The sequence below is a fragment of the Salvelinus namaycush genome, chromosome 1, assembly GCF_016432855.1.
Source record: "Salvelinus namaycush isolate Seneca chromosome 1, SaNama_1.0, whole genome shotgun sequence".
Classification (NCBI taxonomy): domain Eukaryota; kingdom Metazoa; phylum Chordata; class Actinopteri; order Salmoniformes; family Salmonidae; genus Salvelinus; species Salvelinus namaycush.
The window spans coordinates 9273731-9294016 of record NC_052307.1 but is presented as its reverse complement, the minus strand read 5'-3'; positions in this window follow the sequence as shown (position 1 = coordinate 9294016).

Genomic DNA, 20286 nt, shown 5'->3' with positions numbered 1-20286 from the left:
GACCCTCCCCAGGGCCCAAATTTCGAGGGTTTTAATCGGTAAAATATGTGCGCGCGACGTCGCTAATCTCAAAGTAATCTCAGACACTTTTATTTTATGGGATTTCACACAGCCACAGATCAGATCTGATTTGCGTAATCCTCTGATTCTGATAAAACAAACGTTTGTCCTTCTGTTAAAATAAATGTCATCTCCCTCTATGAAATATTCCAAAAATTTCCCATGATTCTGCCTCTGAGGTGATATTAGTGTAGGTGAACCAGACATCTGTTAATGTTACACCGCAAATAATCATCCTGATGATATTATGATAATCATAAATGTATTAACTACATTAATTGTAACTAGTCAGTGAAAATATCTGTATATTTGTGTGTGTGTTTGCATGCACTACAAGAGTGCATCTGTGTCTGCGTGCATCTCTGCATATGGATGTCTCTCCGATGAAACTCTTGCGGCTCCTCCACTGACCTCCATTTTCCGCTTAGTGAGTTTAGTGAAATCCTTCGTGTGGAGAAGCGGTGATAAACTGGGGAGGAGAGCGGGAGGGGAGGGCAGCCCGGAGGCGAATAGGAGGGGGCACGCTCTGCTGACTCAACTCACCCTCTCCAGGAGTGATGAAGGTGGAGACAGACCCTGGGCCTGCCTCCATTATCATCTGCAATCTCTCTCCATCCACCCCCTTCTCTCTCCATCCCCCCTTCTCTCTATCTTCCCTCCCAGTCTCATCTCTTGACTCTCCATCTCTCTCACACTGCTGCCGGATTAGAGCTGGTGAATCGATGCTGCCTCTGCCCTCACTAAATGCTCTACAAGCTCCTTTGGCGTTTCAATGGCTACTGCCCTCTCTGCCACTGCTCTCTCTACCAATCATCCTCACTGTCTTCCTAATGACTCAGTCATTTTCTCTCTCCATCTCGCTCTTTGTGATGTACACTACCATTCAAAAGTTTGGGGTCACTTAGAAATGTCATTGTTGTTGAAAGAAAAGCCTTTTTTTTTTGTCCATTTAAAATAAAATCTAATTCATCTGAAATACAGTGTAGACATTGTTAATGTTGTAAATGACTATTGTTGCTGGAAACGGCAGATTTTTTAATGGAATATCTACATAGGCGTACAGAGGCCCATTATCAGCAACCATCAATTTTTAGGGCCTACATCTGACACCAGCTGGTATAGAGGTCCTGGATGGCAGGAAGCTTGGCCCCAGTGATGTACTGGGCCATGCGCACTACCCTCTGTAGCCCCTTGCGGTCGGAGGCCGAGCAGTGAACGTAACAGACGGTCCTCAAATAGGCTGTCTCATCATTGTCGGTGATCAGGCCTACCACTGTTGTCGTCGGCAAACTTAATGATGGTGTTGGAGTCGTGCTTGGCCATGCAGTCATGGGTGGACTGAGCACACACCCGAGGGGCCCCTGTGTTGAGGATCAGCGTGGCAGATGTGTTGTTACATACCCTTCCACCTGGGGGAAGCCCGTCAGGAAGTCCAGGATCCAATTGCAGAGGGAGGTGTTTAGTCCCAGGGTCCTTAGCTTAGTGATGAGCTTTGAGGGCACTATGGTGTTGAACGCTGAGCTGTAGTCAATGAATAGCATTCTCACATAGGTGTTCCTTTTGTCCAGGTGGGAAAGGGCAGTGTGGAGTGCAATAGAGATTGCATCATCTGTGGATCTGTTGGGGCGGTATGCAAATTGGAGTGGGTCTAGGGTTTCTGGGATAATGGTGTTGATGTGAGCCATTACCAGCCTTTTAAAGCACTTCATGGCTACAGATGTGTGTGCTATGGGTCGGAAGTCATTCAGGCAGGTTACTTTGGTGTTCTTGAGCTAGGGACTATGCTGGTCTGCTTGAAACATGTTGGTATTACAGACTCAGACAAGGAGAGGTTGAAAATGTCAGCGAAGACACTTGCCAGTTGGTCACCGCATGCTCGCAGTACACGTCCTGGTAATCCGTCTGGCTCTGCGGTCTTGTGAATGTTGACCTGTTTAAAGGTCCTACTCACATCAGCTGCGGAGAGCGTGATCACACAGTCTTCCGGAACAGCTGGTGCTCTCATGCATGTTTCAGTGTTATTTGCCTCGAAGCAGGCATGGAAGCAGTTTCTCATCTGGTAGGCTTGTGTCACTGGGCAGCTCTCGGCTGTGCTTCCCTTTGTGTAGTCTGTAATGGTTTGCAAGCCCTGCCACATCTGACGAGCATCGGAGCCGGTGTAGTACGATTCAATCATAGTCCTGTATTGACGCTTGCCTGTTTGATTAGTCGGAGGGCATAACGGGATTTATTATAAGCGTCCGGGTTAGAGTCCCGCTCCTTGAAAGCGGCAGCTCTACCCTTTAGCTCAGTGCGGATGTTGCCTGTAATCCATGGCTTCTCGTTGGGGTATGTACGTACGGTCACTGTGGGGACGACGTCATCGATGCATTTATTGATGAAGACGGTGACTGATGTGGTGTACTCCTTAATGCCATCAGATGAATCAGGAGGATAGAGTTATGGTCAGATTTGCCAAATGGAGGGCGAGGGAGAGCTTTGTACGCGTCTCTGTGTGTGGAGTAAAGGTGGTCTAGAGTTTTTTTCCCTTTGGTTGCACATGTAACATGTTGGTAGAAATGAGGTAAAACAGATATAAGTTTCCCGGCATTAAAGTGAAATGGCCACTAGGAGCGGCGCCTCTGGATGAGCATTTTCTTGTTTGTTTATGACCTTATGCAGCTCGTTGAGTGCGGTCTTCGTACCAGCATCGGTTTGTGGTGGTAAATAAACAGCTAGAGAAAAATATTGATAAACTCTAGGTAAATAGAGTGGTCTACAGCTTATCATGAGATACTCTACCTCAGGGGAGCAAAACATTGACTTCCTTAATACTAGATTTGTTGCACCAGCTGTTATTGACAAATAAACACAGACCACCACCCCTGGTCTTGCCGGAGGCAGCTGTTCTATCTTGCCGATGCACGAAAAACACAGTCAGCTGTATGTTATCAATGTTGTTGTTCAGACTCTGTGAAACATAAGATATTACAGTTCTTGATGTCCCGTTGGTAGGATAGTCTTGATTGGAGCTCATCCAGTTTATTCTCCAATGATTGCACGTTGGCTAATAGGGCTGATGGCAGAGGCGGGTTACCCACTCACCAACAAATTCTTACAAGGCACCCCGACCTGCGTCCCTTATATCTCCGCCTCTTCTTCATGCAAATTACAGGGATTTGGACCTTGTCCGGTGTTTTGAAGTAAATTCTTCGTGTCCAACTCGTTAAAGAAAAAATCTTTGTCCAGTACGAGGTGAGTAATCGCTGTTCTGATATCCAGAAGCTCTTTTCGGTCATAAGAGACGGTGGCAGAAACCTTATGTACAAAATAAGTTAAAACAACGCAAAAAAACACACACAATAACATAATTGGTTAGGAACCTGCAAAACGGCAGCCATCTCCTCCAGCGCCAGTAATATAATGATAGTACTAAAATAATTGTATCAGTATGCCAGTGTCTGTAGTATAGTATCAATTTCGGCAGTACAGTGACAGTATCTGGAGTATAGTATTATTTGCTGGAGTATAGTGACGGTATCTAGAGTATAGTATCAGTATCTAGAGTATAGCGGCAGTATCCGGAGTATAGCGGCAGTATCCGGAGTATAGCGGCAGTATCCGGAGTATAGCGGCAGTATCCGGAGTATAGCGGCAGTATCCGGAGTATAGCGGCAGTATCCGGAGTATAGCGGCAGTATCCGGAGTATAGCGGCAGTATCCGGAGTATAGCCGCAGTATCCGGAGTATAGCCGCAGTATCCGGAGTATAGCCGCAGTATCCGGAGTATAGCGGCAGTATCCGGAGTATAGCCGCAGTATCCGGAGTATAGCCGCAGTATCCGGAGTATAGCGGCAGTATCCGGAGTATAGCGGCAGTATCCGGAGTATAGCGGCAGTATCCGGAGTATAGCGGCAGTATCCGGAGTATAGCGGCAGTATCCGGAGTATAGCGGCAGTATCCGGAGTATAGCGGCAGTATCCGGAGTATAGCGGCAGTATCCGGAGTATAGCGGCAGTATCCGGAGTATAGCGGCAGTATCCGGAGTATAGCGGCAGTATCCGGAGTATAGCGGCAGTATCCGGAGTATAGCGGCAGTATCCGGAGTATAGCGGCAGTATCCGGAGTATAGCGGCAGTATCCGGAGTATAGCCGCAGTATCCGGAGTATAGCCGCAGTATCCGGAGTATAGCCGCAGTATCCGGAGTATAGCGGCAGTATCCGGAGTATAGCGGCAGTATCCGGAGTATAGCCGCAGTATCCGGAGTATAGCGGCAGTATCCGGAGTATAGCGGCAGTATCCGGAGTATAGCCGCAGTATCCGGAGTATAGCCGCAGTATCCGGAGTATAGCGGCAGTATCTGGAGTATAGTGACACTATCTGTAGTATAGTATTAGTGTCTGGAGTATAGTGACACTATCTGGAGCATAGTATTAGTGTCTGGAGTATAGCATCAGTATATGGAGTATTGTGACAGTACTACAATATAGTACTATAGTGTCTATGGTGTTCTACAGTTATAAATAAAAGCTGTTACTGTGCGTTTCTAACAGGCCCAGAGTGGCAGAAACATGCCTGTTACTCATCACTGAATGAAGGGCTCGTCACTGAAAGAAGGGATAATCACTGAAAGAGATAATTGCTGCCGCTTCCTTGTCTTTTCCCCCACTTTTATTCCTCTCACTCTCCAGCCTAGTGATTACCCCTCGTTAAAATCAGAGTAAAACAGTGTTAGCGCCGATCGTTAGGGCTCTTCTGCTTCTCACACGCTCAGTCATTACCTCTTACTAAATGAATGGCCTTTGAGGAATGTTATTCTAGTTCCAATTAGCTCTCAAAGATTGGAGGAGAGCCAAGCTAGGAAAACACACACAGATGAACACACACACAGATGAACACACACACAGATGAACACACACACAGTTGCACACGCACACTCACACAGTCAAGGCACAGACACAGCAGCTAATGGCTCTGGCAAATCTCTCAGGGAACTGAAGAGCTTTAAACTACACATTGTAAATCCCTCTCCGATTAGTGAATTCACACACCGCTGCAAACGACTGTTTATCTGCCACCAATTACCACTCACAGCCACCAGAGACCTTCACTATACAAATAAGCTCTACACATGCACATATGCACGCATTAATACATACGTACACACACACCCACACAGTCTTAACAGCAGATTGCTAGGTGTCTTATCTGTCCATGTTAGTATGACGGGAGGATTTAGTCACATGACCTGAGAGACAGGAGCAGTCAGGCACCAAAACTCATTTCCACCTTCAGAGTCTCTTATCTCTTCAGACTGCTCGCCGTGTGTGTGACAGTGCGTATGTGCGAGAGTAAGTTGAGATTTTATGCAGTTGCTGTCTATGTATATACAGTACTGTATATATTTGTATAGCTCAAATGCATTTAACAGCAAAAATCTAATATGTCTGCCCTCTGTCCCATGCACACAACAAGGTCCCAGGGTGTGCTGCCCTGCCACTCAACTGTGGTTGCCAGGGTGATGTATTATGGCTCCTACTGTATGGTCACCTAGCTCGGCACCATCACCATGGCGACTCCAGATGCAATCTTCCTAGCCAATCAAATGGTTGTGCTGACCTGTGGAGAGCAGTGGGCCAGCCTGTGGCCTGGCCTTCAACGCTACACTAATCAGAAACGCATTAGGCTAATCCTACAGAACTCAGCTGTAGCACCACACAGATGACAATAAACTGCATTATTAATAATAAACACAGACAGCATAAGCAGCTTTATGATGTATGACAACATTATACTGTCAACATCATCCATGAGTTCTTCCTTTTTTTTACCACCATGTTATGTTATAGCAGTGTGGGGGGGGGGGGGGGGGGGGGGGGACAGCAGCAGAAATCAATATATCGGATTGCCCGTCTAGCAACTTAATTTAAGCCCGTTGACTCTGAACACTGATTGATGAGCTCTGTCAGGGCTTTGGCATTGATGAAAGTAGTCTACACATCAGAAACTCATGAAGAGTAGCAGTGAGTGAGAAGAGTGGCATAGAGGGACAGGTATTTAGGGGGTATATGTGGATGAGGTTATATTCTCTGGATATTCTCTCTGTAGTGAAGAGACATGGTGTAAAAATTGATTTATTCGCCTCCCACTTAAAGACTGTAAAGGGGCAATTAGTAATTTAGTGATTAGCCACTCATCTGAAATGAAGCTACAAAAATCCCTGCCTGCTCCCACAGTCATCCACTTCTCCAGAAATATCTGAATTAAGTACTTGAATATATGATATTTAAAATACTTTGTATTTTCAAATAGACAGCCCAAAACAAGTACTTATATTATTTGTAAAAACCAATTGGTCTGCCAAATTGTATTTGATAGTATTTTCAAATACTATTGTCAAACACCTGGGTTAAATGCATGGGAGTGTATTTCAGTCTAAGAATTGGAGTATTCCCAAATACATAATATTAAACTACTTGTCTTTTCAAATAAAAGATATCTGAATACTTACTTCGAATGTATGTGAAAGTAATTGAGATATTTGAAATAGCATTTGAACCCAGAGAGAGAGTACATATGGTGCATTCGGAAAGTATTCAGACCCCTTGACTTTTTCCACAGTTACATTACAGCTTTCTCCTAAAATTGAATATTTTTTCCCTCAATCTACACATAATGACAAAGCAAAAACAGGTTTTTAGAAATCTTAGCAAATTTACACAAAAAACAAACTGATATTACATAAGTATTCAGAGACTTTACTTTACTTTGTTGAAGCACCTTTGGCAGCGATTACAGCCTACAAGCTTGGCACACCTGTATTTGGGGAGTTTCTCCAATTCTACTCTGCAGATCCTCTCAAGCTCTGTCAGGTTGGATGGGGAGTGTCGCTGCACAGCTACTTTCAGGTCTCTCCAGAGATGTTCGATCGGGTTCAAGTCCGGGCTGAGACTTGTCCCGAAGCCACTCCTGCGTTGTCTTGGCTGTGTGTTGTCCTGTTGGAAGGTGAATCTTCACCCCAGTCTGAAGTCTTGAGCGCTCTGGTGCAGGTTTTCGTCAAGTATCTCTGAACATCTTTCCCTCGGTCCTGACTAGTCTCCCAGTCCCTGCAGCTGAAAAACATCCCCAAAGCATGATGCTGCCACCACCGTGCTTCACCTTAGGGATGGTGCCAGGTTTCCTCAAGACTTGACGCTTGACATTCAGGCCAAAGAGTTCAATCTTGGCTTCATCAGACCAGAGAATCTTGTTTCTCATGGTCTGAGAGTCCTTTAGGTGCCTTTTGGCAAACTTCAAGCGGGCTGTCATGTGCCTTTTACTGAGAAGCGGCTTCTGTCTGGCCACTCTACCATTAAGGCCTGATTGGTGGAGTGCTGCAGACATGGGAGAACCTTCCAGAAGGACAGCCAATCACCACAGAGGAACTCTAAAACTCTGTCAGAGTGACCATCGAGTTCTTGGTCATCTCCCTGACCAAGGCCCTTCTCCCTCGATTGCTAAGTTTGGCCGGGAGGCCAGCTCCAGGAAGAGTCTTGGTGGTTCCAAATTTCTTCCATTTAGGAATGATGGAGGCCACTGCATTCTTGGGGACCTTCAATGCTGCAGAAATATTTTGGGACCCTTCCTCAGTTCTTTGCCTCGACACAATCCTGTCTCTGAGCTTTACGGACCTTCGTCTCTAATTCCTTCGACCATGGTTTTTGCTCTGACATGCACTGTCAACTGTGGGACCTTTATATAGACAGGTGTGTGCTTTTCCAAATCATGTCCAATCAATTGAATTTACCACAGGTGGACTCCAATCAAGTTGTAGAAACATCAATGGAAACAGGATGCACCTGAGCTCAGTTTTGAGTCTCGTATGAAAGGCTCTGAATACTTATGTAAATAAGGTATTTGTTTTATTTTTTTTTTAATTTGGAAAGATTTCTAAAACCTGTTTTCGCTTTGTCATTATGGGATATTGTGTGTAGATTGATGAGAGAAAAAAAGTATGTAATACAGTTTAGAATAAGGCTGTAACGTAATCAAATGTGGAAAAAGTCAAGGGGTCTGAATACTTTCCGAATGCACTGTATCAGTGTTTTGATCCAGTGAAACATGTTCCATGACTGAGTGGCAAAGAGCAGTAGGAGGTCGAAGGGAATTGTGATGCTCTGGCATGTCTGTTTGTGAGGGCTTACCAAGCTCTCCATACACAAATGGGAGTTATGCTAATAGGTAATAACTGGTAGTTAAGGCTATAGAAATATAATGAATAGAACAGACTTGGAACCTCTAACCCTGGCAATTTGACTGGTAAACTCATGAGTACACTAGCAATGGCTGCCTGGTATTGTGTTGCAATAATTTCCATGGTAGTGTATAATGTTCATTCAAATTATGCTAATTGATGTGGCTCATGCAATTGAATATATTTTTTTGTAATGTCAGTTGAGTTGATTCAAAAAAATCACAGCACAGATTGATGGGTACACTTCCTGCTTTGCTCCTATGGGTACACTCAACGGTCGCCATTCCACCCATTTTACCATGGGGACGGCCCCATTCTATTTCTATGGTTAAGGCATTCTGTGGTGAAGATTATCCAGTTAGGGATTATAGTCCTAGATGGAGGCTTAATCCTGGAATGGTGTGCCATCAGTGCTTTTACTCCAGAAGACTTCATTTGTGTGTGGTTTTGAATCTATGGTGAGAATAGGTGGCCACTTAATTTCTAGATGAATACTGCTGGTTACGGTGAACAGTGTTTATAGTTTTGTGTTTTTAGATTTTTATTTTAAATTCGGTTTCGTTTCAGTGATTTGCTAGTTTTTATTTCGATTTAGTTGTACAATTTAGTTATTTCGCTTTGATATTATTTGGTGTTAGGGACAGAAAGCATGTGTTGGAGACATTTGTGTTGCATAGTTTTTTCAAGATGTCTTCTTGCAACTGGGAGGCAGTAATACATAAAGTGATTTGTCAGGTCATAGATTAGGTTCTATTCAATCTCAATGTGACTTGGATTTAAAAGGAATAGCGCTGAGACTGGTGCAAAAAAATATGGTGGAAGCCAGGAAACTTTATATTGCGTATGTTTACACGAATCCAATGTACATGTAAGAAGAATTTATGTTGGCTACCTAGCCAAATTTCCCTTGCTAGCTAGTGATAACTAATAGAACAGGATAGCTAACAACTGAAGTTTCTTCTGGAAAAATAAAGTAATTCAATAGCTAGTGATACTGATCAAATATCTATATACTGACAACATACTGGACTGACCGCTCTAACAATGGGAATAAATGTCTGCAAAAGCTGTGAGGAGGTGGGATCCGGCGGGGATATTCTAGCCAATGAGAGGGCGGATACACGTGTGAACAACAGGCACAACGCAGATATAAAATAGTTTTTTCTGAAAGTTACCAGAATGTCACATGCTTCCACTTGTATCAGTACGTTAGAAACAACCTAAACATTAGGATGCATTTATCCACTAACTTCAGTAGCTTGAACACCCCCAAAAAGCTTGAAACCTTCATTGAAAAACCCATTAGATTTTTGCCCAAAGTTTAAATTTTTTTATTTTTAAAGTTTTTATTTTTGTTAGTTTTGGAGTTAAAGATGAATAGTTACAGTATAGCTTTCGTTTTTCCAAACAGGTTTGATCATTATTTTATTTGTTTACTAAATAGTTTATCATTAGTTTTGGTTTGTTTTACTATAATAAACTTGCTGTGTAGATGCTATTTTCAACCAGCAACTATCAGGAAATAACACTGATCAATTAAAAAAATATAATTTTACAGTGTTCGTTTCATCAACTGTTGTACAATATGATACAAAACACAGCAAAACAGAATTGAGTGCACTGGGCCTTTAATATAATTAGAAATGGCAATGGGTACATCAGGAATGGCCATGGCCTCGTAGTTTGTGTACACATCGAGAGACAAAAACACACAAAGCAATCTCTTTTGTCCATTTCACTTTAACCTGCACACAGGAGAATTTATTAAACTATTGATTAAAAACCAAAAATATGGACAATATGAGTTTTCACAAGGCAGTTGGTAGCAATGCGCTAAGTAATAGTGACTTCAGAAATTGCTTGATAACCACTCATGATTGTATTCTATCCCTGCTCCAGATTAACATGCCGTTAGTTCAACTGCTCCCGAATGCTCGATTTTCTACAGAGATCTGTATATCATGACGAGATGCTCATGTCTTCACCCTAACAATGGGAGTCGTTCCAAAGGCGGGAAGGCAGACATGTTTAGGTCCAAATAAACCCATAGTATTTATTTTGGACAGATTTCCGCTCTCTTCCGCTCTGTTTTCTCTCGAGGCAGAAGAGTTTAAACTTTAGTCAATAGTGACCTCCAGTGGTGGATAGAGCACTTTGTCACAGGCCATTTTCAGTGGTGCAGTAGTTTACAATGAAATACATCTCAATTCATCCTGAAGAACTGGAAAGATATGAAACATTCATAAACCCTGTTAACTGGATTGTGACGCATTGACTGACCAAATGATGATTGTGTCTAACCAGGTTTCCATCTAGCTTGTGTATGCGAGTAAAACACATGTCGAATATTTTTTTTTAATGACAGGCCTGATGGAAACATTTTCGGTAAACTTTCTAAATGTCAACAAAACAAAACACGTTAGATAAGGTGGTATCTTTTTGTGTCGTTAAAATGAATTATGGTATATATTTCGGTGGGAACGATTTTATGCGCAAATATTGATTAAATAATATTATCAAAGTACATTTGGAGCACGCGATGACATGTTGTCTGGTCTTCCCACTACGTCTCGTCGGGAAAGCATGCAGTGTATTAGTCTACGGATTAAATAAATGATGAACTTCACAGGGTGGTGGAAGTGCAAGGTGATAAACGTGATGCTCCTTTCCAATAAATATCGAGGGTCTTATTCAGGTGACATGATGATCGATGATTGGTAACCGTTTGACAAATACAAATAATCTTGCTCTTTTGTCCATAATAATGTCATTAGGCTATACGTGCACTAGCACGTACCAATACCAGCGAGAAATCAATCAGTAGTGTTAAATGCGATGGAAACCCATTTAACCTTGCATTTTTCATTTGGTACGTGGGAATTTAACCGCAAAGGGTATTTTGTCCTTTACGTCATCACGCACAGCCTTGTATCTGCAAATGAAAAATCTGGTGGGAAAATGCGTATATTGTTTTTATATTCTCATGAAATTCTGTTGCCAATTGGATGGAAACATAGCTACTGACGTTCGTGTAACCATGCATTTATCAGCTGTGTTCCGTTTTGATACTTGGAGTTGATATTCATAAAAATGAATTCCCCTCGAACACGCACACAAACTGGGGAAAACTAACATTCTTTCCACTGACCCCTTAAAAGAGCTAACTTCGTTGGCGATTTTTAGTTATACAGAAATAACAAAACATGCTGCTGTGTTGTTCAACTGAGTTTGCAAAAACATGAACAGCTGCTCTTTCCACGATCGACTGACCAGGTGAATGCTATGATCCGTTATTGGTGTCAATAGCTAAATCCACTTCAAATCAGTGGAGATGAATGAAGTAGACAGATTCAATAAAGATTTTTAAACCTTGATAATTGAGACATAGACAAAATATTTAACATGGGCCAGCATTCCTGTGGAATGTTAGGAAGGTGTTCTTAATGTTGTCTCAAGGCTCCTCCCTGTCTCTTCCCTTTAATCTTGAAGTGGATTTAATGGGTGACATCAATAAGGGATCATAGCTTTCACCTGGTCAGTCTGTCAGGGAAAGAGCAGGTGTTCCTAATGTTTTGTACAATCCGTGTATGTGATCATATACAAATTTAAGTAAGGTTTGAAATTATGTTTTTAGTCTAATATTATATCTGTTTGGGCTTTTTGCAGTCAATTTGCAGTCTCCAAATGTGAAATTATGACCATCCGCTAAAGAAAAAAAAGAAAAAAAATTGTCCTGAATCAAGTTGATGATCCCCAATTGATGATTCTCTCTACTATTATTCTGACATAATAAAGCGGTGATCCTAACTGACCTAAGACAGGGAATTTTTAAAGGGATTAAATGTCAGGACATGTGAAAAACTGAGTTTAAATGTATTTCATAGATATTTAATCATAGTAAAAATTCCCTGTCTTAGGTCAGTTAGGATCACCACTTTATTTTAAAAATGTGAAATGTCAGAATAATAGTAGTGAATGATATTTCAGCTTTTATTTCTTTCATCACATTCCCAGTGGGTCAGAAGTTTACATACACTCAATTAGTATTTGGTAGCATTGCCTTTAAATTGTTTAACTTGGGTCAAACGTGTCGGGTAGCCTTCCATAAGCTTTCCACAATAAGTTGGGTGAATTGTGGCCCATTCCTCCCGACAGAGCTGGTGTAACTGAGTCACGTTTGTAGGCCTCCTTGCTCGCACATGCTTTCAGTTCTGCCCACAAATTTTCCATAGGATTGAGGTCAGGGCTTTGTGATGGCCACTCCAATACCTCGATTTTGTTGTCCTTAAGCCATTTTGCCACAACTTTGGAAGTATGCTTGGGGTCATTGTCCATTTGGAAGACCCATTTGCGACCAAGCTTTAACTTCCTGACTGATGTCTGAGATGTTGCTTCAATATATCCACATCATTGTCCTACCTCATGATGCCATCTATTTTGTGAAGTGTACCAGTCCCTCCTGCAGCAAAGCACCCCCACAACATGATGCTGCCACCCCCGTGTTTCACGGTTGGGGCGGTGTTCTTCGGCTTGCAAGCCTCCCCCTTTTTCCTCCAAACATAACGATGGTCATTATGGCCAAAAGTTCTATTTTTGTTTCATCAGACCAGATGACATTTCTCCAAAAGGTACGATCTTTGTCCCCATGTGCAGTTGCAAACTATAGTCTGGCTTTTTTATGGTGGTTGTGGAACAGTGGCTTCTTCCTTGCTGAGCGGCCTTTCAGGTTATGTTGATATAGGACTCATTTTACTGTGGATATAGATACTTTTGTACCCGTTTCCTCCAGCATCTTCACAAGGTCCTTTGCTGTTGTTCTGGGATTGATTTTCACTTTTCGCACCAACGTACGTTCATCTTTAGGAGACAGAACGTGTCTCCTTCCTGAGCGGTATGACGGCTGCGTGGTCCCATGGTGTTTATACTTACGTACTATTGTTTGTACAGATGAACGTGGTACCTTCAGGCATTTGGAAATAGAGTTGAGAGAATGCCAAGAGTGTGCAAAGCTGTCATCAAGGCAAAGAGTGCCTACTTTGAAGAATCTCAAATCTCAAATATATTTTGATTTGTTTAACATTTTTGGTTACTACATGGTTCCATATGTTTTATTTCATAGTTGATGTCTTCACTATTATTCTACAATGTGGAAAATAGTACAAATAAAGACCCTGGAATGAGTAGGTGTGTCCAAACTTTTGAGTGTATGTGGATCCTTCAAATTAGTGGATTTGGCTATTTCAGCCACACCCATTGCTGACAGGTGTATAAAATCGAGCACACAGCCATGCAATCTCCATAGACAAACATTGGCAGTAGAATGACCTTACTGAAGAGCTCAGTGACTTTCAACGTGGCACTGTCATAAGACACCACCTTTCCAACAAGTCCGTTTGTCAAATTTCTGCCCTGCTAGAGCTGCTGTTATTGTGAAGTGGAAACATCAAGGAGCAACAACTGTTCAGCCGCGACGTGGTAGGCCACACAAGCTCACAGAACGGGACTGCCGAGTGCCGAAGCACGTAAAAATCGTCTGTCCTTGGTTGCAACACTCACTACCGAGTTCCAGTCTGCCTCGAAGCAACGTCAGCACAAGAACTGTTAGTCGGGAGCTTAAAATAAAGGGTTTTTATGGCCAAACAGCCATACACAAGCCTAAGATCACCAAGCGCAATGCCAAGCGGCGGCTGGGGTGGTGTAACGCTCGCCGCCATTGGACTCTGGCACAGTGGAAATGCGTTATCTGGAGTGATGAATCACACTTAACCATCTGGCAGTCCGACAGACAAATCTGGGTTTGGCGGATGCCAGGAGAACGCTACCTGCCCCAATACATAGTGCCAGCTATACAGTTTGGTGGAGGAGGAATAATGGTCTAGGGCTGTTTTTCATGGTTAGGACTAGGCCCTTTGGTTCCAGTGAAGGGAAATCTTAACGCTTCCAACTTTGTGTCATCAGTTTGGGGAAGGCCCTTTCCTGTTTCAGCATGAAACTTTGTGCACAAAGTGAGGTCCATACAAAAATGATTTGAAGATGTGTGTGGAAGAACTTGATTGGCCTGCACAGAGCCCTGACCTCAACTCCATCAAACACCTTTGGGATGAATTGAAACGCCGACTGCGAGCCAGGCCTAATCGCCCAACCTCACTTGTGACTGAATGGAAGTCCCTGCAGAAATGTTCCAACATCTAGTGGAAAGCCTTCCCAGAGGAGTGGAGGCTGCTATAGCAGCAAAGGGGGGACCAACTCCATATTAATGCCCATGATTTTGGAATGAGATGTTCGAGAAGCAGGTGTCCACATACTTTGTCATGTAGTGTGTATATATATATATATATATATATATATATAACATTTTCCTTCGAGTATTGTTTTAGATTACTAATGGTACGATGCCCAATACAACAAAAAATACTTAAACATGTAATTTTGTCCTTGAAACATTTAATTGAAATACTGTAGATTTCCATTCATTCCTACGGAAGACTGCTCCTACTAGGGGGTGCCAATATGGCCGACTAGTGGCTTCAAAGCCTCTCAATGGCCAATGCATAGCATCAGCAATGAAGTGTTTATATACACCATTGGTCATACCCCCATCAGAGCCCAAAATATTATCTTGTTTTACACCATTGTTTGTAAACAAATACTACAAAGCATCAAAACATTTAGTGTAATTTTGATATGGATGGTCAGTCCCTGCACCCATAGCTCCGGCTATAAATTTGAAATGGTTACATTTCTCCAGGCCTATCCCTCAGCTTTTTTCCAAAACAGAGGCGGAGTGCCAGATTCAATATTCTAGCAGGCATCATCGCTGCGCAGAATGTGGGGATCTTCTCAACATTACTGTGCAGAGGGAGATCCCCCTAACATCAGGCCTCATTGGTGTGTGTGTGTGGTGGAAAATTACAAACTAGGCTCTGTCTATTCTGTATTAACCTTAGAGAACTCGACTGACACAGACCGCCCTTGTCTGTTCTAGTCATAAGACTGGGTGAAGCCACAGAATGTGACACATCCTGTTACTCAGTATCTACAGGATCCCAATGGAAACCTACTGAGGAGAACAGAATAGCATGATTAGCAGGGTCATGATCTAAAACATTCAGACTATACCCGGTGTCAGCATATGGTTACAAAACTTGCGATTTATCGTTTGATTGCACTATGTACCCACCTTTTGTTTCCACACATCTGCTAACTGTGCAGTAGATAAGGTTGTACTTCTGTTCGTTGGGTCCTTAACTCTGCACCATTGAGTGATGGTTAACTGCTCCAGATTTGCAAATCTTATAATAAAGTTGTTTGAAGAATCTACAGTCTCTTCTTTTTGGTTAGAATTACCACGACATGTGCAAAGGGAGGGGACCCTATCAACAGCCAACACCACTGCGCAGAGGGAAGAGATCCTCCTAACATCAGGCCTCATTGTTGTGCAAAGGGAGAGCATCCTATCAACAGCCAACACCACTGTGCAAAGGGAGGACATCCTATCAACAGCCAAGACCACTGTGCAAAGGGAGGGCATCCTAGCAACAGCCAACACCACTGTGCAAAGGGAGGGCATCCTATCAACAGCCAACACCACTGTGCAAAGGGAGGGCATCCTATCAACAGCCAACACCACTGTGCAAAGGGAGGACATCCTATCAACAGCCAACACCACTGTGCAAAGGGAGGGCATCCTAGCAACAGCCAACACCACTGTGCAAAGGGAGGGCATCCTATCAACAGCCAACACCACTGTGCAAAGGGAGGACATCCTATCAACAGCCAACACCACTGTGCAAAGGGAGGACATCCTATCAACAGCCAACACCACTGTGCAAAGGGAGGGCATCCTAGCAACAGCCAACACCACTGTGCAAAGGGAGGGCATCCTATCAACAGCCAACACCACTGTGCAAAGGGAGGGCATCCTATCAACAGCCAACACCACTGTGCAAAGGGAGAGCATCCTAGCAACAGCCAACACCACTGTGCAAAGGGAGGGCATCCTAGCAACAGCCAACACCACTGTGCAAAGGGAGAGCATCCTATCAACAGCCAACACCACTGTGCAAAGGGAGGGCATCCTATCAACAGCCAACACCACTGTGCAAAGGGAGGGCATCCTATCAACAGCCAACACCACTGTGCAAAGGGAGGGCATCCTAGCAACAGCCAACACCACTGTGCAAAGGGAGGGCATCCTATCAACAGCCAACACCACTGTGCAAAGGGAGGGCATCCTATCAACAGCCAACACCACTGTGCAAAGGGAGGGCATCCTATCAACAGCCAACACCACTGTGCAAAGGGAGGGCATCCTCTCATAACCAACATCTAGGCACAGAGCTCCATTTTCATGTCATCTGATCTGACCATATCAAACTCCGGGCGGTGGTAAATGGCATTGGCACTTGGATTCACACTTGGCAAGACAATAAACCAAAGTACTAATACAAATCCACAAAGAAATAGTTAATTGACTACAAAATCAGTTTCCGGACTTGAATCCCATTGAAAACCTGTGATTTCAGTTGAAGAGGGCAGTCCATAAGAGGATATCAAGGATCTGGGAAAATTCTGTATGGAGAAATGGTCTAAGATTCCTCTAATATCATAAAACATTTTTAGAAAAAGGCAGTGTTATCATCCTCACAGGGGGAGGGCGCTAAAGTATTGAAAAGAGGGGTGCCAATCATTTTGACCCCCCCTTCTCTTTTAGATTTTGTATTACTTGGTAAACAAAATGTCTCTGAGCAATTTTATTAGTATAATATTTTGGAGCATACAATATAGCTCAGTATGTATTATTTATCTTATACAATCTTTTTTTGCTCATCTTTATCAAGGGATTCCAATAGTGGGGCGGCAGGTTTAAATATATTTTTTTATTTAACTAGGCAAGTCAGTTAAGAACAAATTCTTATTTACAATGACAGCCTATCCCGGCCAAACCTGGGCCAATTGTGCACCGCCCTATGGGGCTCCCAATCACGGCCGGATGTGATACAGCCTGGATTCAAACCAGGGACTGTAGTGACACCTCTTGCACTGAGATGCAGTGCCTTAGACCACTGCGCCACTTGGGAGCCCTGGCAGGTAGCCTAGCGGTTAAGAGCATTAGGGCAGTAACCAAAAGGTTGCTGGTTCTAATCCCAGAGCCAGGAAGGTGGAAAAATCTGCTGTTCTGCCTTTGAGCAAGGCAGTTAACCCACAACTGGTCCCCGGCCGCTGATGACGTTGATTAAAGCCGTCTGCATACTTCGCAGCCTAAACAGTTCGGAAGAGTTTGTGCATATGACAACATTGAGGTTTTTGTTAGTTTTGGACTTCAGCAGGGTTCTTTTTTTGGCTGTTTAGGCACACAAAACATTTTTTTGTTTTTTTAGAGGCAAGCTGAAGTCTATGCCTCTTCATTGGTAATTGGTCAAGAGTAGAGATTCTTCAATAAAGCCTTCTCATTCAAAAAGAGACTATTCGTTTTCATGCACTTTTTTCATTGAGAAACTGTACCAAACATCTTAGATGTAAAACTGCTCGACTACGATCTCCTCTGCAAAAACAGCTAAATTAATGACAGATTTTAGTTACAGTATTGACATTTTCCACGTTACGTTACAGCCTTATTGTAAATTATTATTATTTCTTAATCTCAATCTACACGCAAAAACAGGTTTAGAAATGTTGGCTAATTTAAATCAAATTAGTACTTTATTGAAGCATCTTTGGTAGCGATGACAGCATCGAGTCTTGGGTATGACGCTACAAGCTTGGCACACCTGGATTTGAGAGTTTCTCCCATTCTTCTCTGCAGATCCTCAAACTCTGTCAGGTTGGATGGGGAGAATTGCTGCACAGCCATTTTCAGGTCTCTCCAGAGATGTTAGATCGGGTTCAAGTCCAGGCTCTGGCTAGGCCACTCATGGACATTCAGAGACTTCTCCCAAAGCCCCTCCTGCGTTGTCTTGGCTGTGTGCTTAGGGTTGTTGTCCTGTTGGAAGGTGAACCTTCGCCCCAGTCTGAGGTTCTGAGCGCTCTGGAGTAGGTTTTCATCAAGGATCTCTGCTCCATTCATCTTTGTCTCAATCCTGAATACCCCCCCCCCCCCCAACATTAAACTTTATAACATGCTGAAACACTCCACCCTTAGGATTGTTCAGCATGTCAGCAGCATACCACTGCTGGCTTGCTTCTGAAGCTATGCAGGGTTGGTCCTTGTCAGTCCCTGGATGGGAGACCAACTGCTGCTGGAAGTGATGATGGAGGGCCAGTATGAGGCACCCTTTCCTCTGGTCTAAAAAAATATCCCAATGCCCCAGCGCAGTGATTGGGGACATTGCCCTGTGTAGGGTGCTGTCTTTCAGATGGGACATTAAAACGGGTGTCCTGACTCTGTGGTCACTGAAGATCCCATAGCATATATTGTAAGAGTAGTGGTGTTAACCCTGGTGTCCTGGCTAAATTCCCAGTCTGGCCCTCATACCATCATGGCCACCTAATCATCCCCAATTTACAATTGGCTCATTCATCTCCTCTCCCCTGTAACTATACCCCAGGTCATTGCTGTAAACGAGAATGTGTTCAGTCAATTTACCTGGTAAAATAAAATGTCAACAACCATTAACATCGGTTACACCCAATATCTATTTAGCAGTCTCCACAATTACCTTCAACCAGGCATTCTGCTTTCCACAACCCAAGTCGTATTGATAACCTTACCAATAAAAGCTTTGACACCGCACAATCATGAGCGCAAGACTTCTGAACAGGCCTCAACCATGCCAGAACCAGCACCAACTTTAGGTCCGCTTAGTACAGAAGCAGCCATGACTAATTCTATATCCCTGAGCCTGGCATCCACCAAATGTTGCAATACGTCCCCATTACGGCACAACCTTCACATTGCGCCCACATTCACCGTAATCATGTGCCCCTCCACTTAGCTTTTCAATATAAAGGAAGGAAAATATGTGCTACAAGTCCCATTCTTTGGCATTTAAAACACCTCAATGGGGATGGGACAAATTCTCTGACATTTGAAACTAAGGAATCCTCTCTCTACTTTTCCAAGCAAAACCTTCTCAAACCTCAGCATCACTGATAGGCTTTCCCTTCTTTGACCCTCTTTCCTACTGATCAACCTTTTGGCCTCACTCACTCTTCCTCTCTTCATTTTCTTTAATATCATCAATGGACAGGGGTGCAACTTCAGTTTTAGAAGTGGGGGGGAAACATACCCGACTACTCAGACGCGTCCTCATGGTCCTAAAGCACACCCTGTCCCCCCGACCCCAGTGAAATTTGCACCCGTCTATGGGCATAGATATTGGGACCACAGTGATGACTCCCCTCAATCTTGCATAATCACCAGGAACATGGCTTTAAATCGTCCCCTTAAGCTTTTCCATTTTCAGAATCTCCTCTTGCTGAGCCTGGCTTCCACAAAATATTAACAATCTGCCATTTCCAATGAACCCAGCAAATTTGACAGCATTAGCTAGTTGGATAGGGTGTAAACGGGGTCCTGTGGTCTCAAACACCATTACCACTTTCCACTCCAACACACACTTGCTTCCTACTATGGCCCTCTTTTTGCTTTCTTTACTAGACACTCCACTGCTTTCTGTATCATGATCTCTTGTGTCTTTCCACTACCGACCATTCCGGTCCTTGGCCCTCATTCTCCAGTTCCATACCATCAGAACTGACACCCATATTGTTCGCATTCCAGCACAGCTGTTGCTTCAACAACTTTTTCTCTCCATTTCATCTGCACCATTGGTGGGGGGGAGGACACAATTGTCAATCTTGAGTAAATGACTCGTCACACAGTAAAATACTTAAGTATATTTAAAATGAAATACATACTTACTCAAGTATTAAATGTAATTGCTAAAATATACTTAAGTGTCAAAAGTAAAAATAATTTCAAATTCCTTAAGCAAACCAGACGGCACCATTTTATTTAGGGATAGCCAGGGGCACACGCCAACACTGACATAATTTACAAAATAAAGCATGT